Raw genomic sequence first — 2519 nt, 5'->3', positions numbered from 1 at the left:
TGGCTCAGTTGGTTACGCGTCTGACTTCGGCTCAGGTCACGATCTCACGGTTCATGGGTTCTTGCCCTGCATTGGGCTCTGTGCTGACAGCTCAGAGTCTGGAGCGTGCTTCAGATTCTGTGTCCTTCTCTCTCTGCTTCTCCCCTACTCATGCTCTGTCTCTAAAAAAATAAATGTTTTAAAAAATTTAAAAAAATAAATATCTTACAATTTTGTCAATTATTCCTCAATAAAGCTGAAACAAATTTGTTGCCATTTATCTGAATTGCAATGAATCTTTGAAGGCGCATTGCACGGTGTTGTGAGTTAGAAACACAAGTAGGTAAGGATCTCCTGCATAAATAAGCCAAGAAGGCACCAGTCTCAGGGTTTCTTGCTTCAAGTTCTTTTCAAGGGGCATTAGTATTAAACTAATTGTGCTGTAATGTTAAATAATCTTAGTGGCTTAACACAGCAACTTTTATTTCTAACTAAGGCAAAGCCCTCTGTGAGTCTGGGTGATGCTTTCGGACAAATATCCTTGTTTGTGATACTTGTGGTACCACAGCAGACTTGTGGCTTTTCCAGGAGTTCTATGGCAGGCAAGAGGAGAGAATGAAAAGCTGAGCACTGGCCTGTACTGGCTCACCTGGAAAGTCCATATGTCACTTCCATTAACACATATTGTACAGTACTACTAGACTCAGGCCCACCTAACAGCCACGAGCTGGGTCCCAGAGAGGAAATACGAACTGATACTGGAAAATCCTAGATGAATATCTGGAAAAGAGGAGGAGACTATATAAGGAAGTGGAGAAGTCTTGAGCCTCAGAAAGGCATTCCTTTTTTCTCATACACTACCACTGGGGTTTTGACTGTACTATGCTTCTGTCTGGTGGAGCCTGTAACGAGATGAAAGAAAGAGTTCCTTGAGAAAGAGAAAACAGCCAGTACAGACTCAATGCCTCATAGCTTGGGGAGAAGAGGGAAGAAGGATGTGACAGTAGTTTGAAGGATACCAAGACTTCACACTTTAAATGTAAAAAAGATCTGCTAAATAATACAGTGCCTACCAAAGAGAGGAGTGTGAGAGAAAGAACAGCACTATTCATTTAGTTAGTGTGGATTAATGGCCACTATCATGTCTCCTGAGCAGAAGGATTTACTAAAACAACCTCTTAGTTTCATTTTGTGCTAACAACTCTACCAACTACCTTAATTAATTGCCCAAAAACTGTTAATAACCATGTCATCATAGACCATCATGTAAATGAGCTTTAAAAAGTAAAATCTGAAGAGCAATCTTGCCATTCATTTATCTGAACTAATTATAATGTAGGAATAATTCTCACAGCAGGTGAAAACTGAGAAAAAGCATGCTTTTGCAGGAAAGCAAAAACATTTTAGATTTGATATCAAAATTTTAGAAGAAACAAAGAGCTTCCTTTTTGCAAGGCAGAGTGTTTTAAGTTTGTTCTTTTTGTTACATTCACATTTTTAATGAAGTATTGGTTAAAAAATCAAGAAGATATGGTGTTTGTTTGATAGCACATTTACCAAAATTGGAATAATAGAAAATTATCAGCTTGGCCCCTGTGCAAGAATGACATGCAAATTCATGAAGCGTTTCATCTTTAAAAAGAAAGATATGGAAAAGTGTGTTCAGTTTTCTTTTTAATGTTGAGGAAATAGCATCGCATATTTTGATTTTATCTCTAGGAAGAAATTATTTCCAGAATCAACAAGGCAGAGAAGGCGTTATGCTTGAGAATCAATGGATATTCATAAATTGATTAAATTGATGGGTTGTTTTGTTTTAGTGCCACTGTAATTTGTAGCTATAAAACGTAGACTATATCCTGCCGATGTGTTATTACAGTGGCGGAGCAGTGGATTACCCTGTACCTGGCAAAATGGAGACAGAGACCATGAGGAGATACACCAGCCAGTGAATCCAGCTGTCTTCCCGGTCTGACCATGGTGCTGTTGGCTACTGGTATGTTCTTTACCTCCTGGTTCTTCGTTTCTTAGGCTACCTCCACCCAGTACACTTGGGGTATCTACAAAGAGCTCCTCATCTCCTTGGTGGCCTTGTTCTTCCTTGGCTTTGGAGTCCTCTTCCTGCTGCTCTGGGGCAGCATCTATGTTACGAGCACCCAAGGGTTCCAGTCAGGTGGCTTCACTGATCCCTCCTTTAAGTAAATTAATTTTTTTACTATTGCTGGAAGTGTCCCACCTGCTGCTCACTATAAAGGCAGATGTGTGACAGTCACAAAAACAGAGAATATATTCTTTCTTAAGAAGGCAGCCTGGTGAGGTAGAAAGTGTTGGATAGTAATTCACATCCTGATACATACTTGTTAGCTGTGTGAGTTTGGGTTTGCTGCTATTTACCTCATGAAGCCATAGGATGCGGAGCTGGTGTGAAGACAAACTATTATGGTATGTAATGGGCCTAACTGTTCTGGCATATGGTTAAACATTATTGTAGCCATATTTTTCCTTATTTTTCACCTTTATAAGTTTTGTTATTTACATTC

At 39.5% G+C, this 2519-nt stretch overlaps 1 non-coding gene and 1 pseudogene across 1 annotated transcript; both read left to right on the top strand.

Annotated features, from left to right (window-relative positions):
- The first annotated feature begins 1512 nt into the window (after positions 1-1512).
- Positions 1513-1617, top strand: LOC115524331. Its single transcript, XR_003972041.1, has one exon. It is a non-coding gene; the product is annotated as a U6 spliceosomal RNA (small nuclear RNA).
- A 275-nt stretch (positions 1618-1892) lies between these two features.
- Positions 1893-2195, top strand: LOC115523060 (annotated as a pseudogene).
- Positions 2196-2519: the final 324 nt, after the last annotated feature.

This window comes from Lynx canadensis, chromosome C2 (genome assembly GCF_007474595.2).
Source record: "Lynx canadensis isolate LIC74 chromosome C2, mLynCan4.pri.v2, whole genome shotgun sequence".
Lineage (NCBI taxonomy): Eukaryota > Metazoa > Chordata > Mammalia > Carnivora > Felidae > Lynx > Lynx canadensis.
This window is presented reverse-complemented; position numbering and strand designations above follow the sequence as displayed.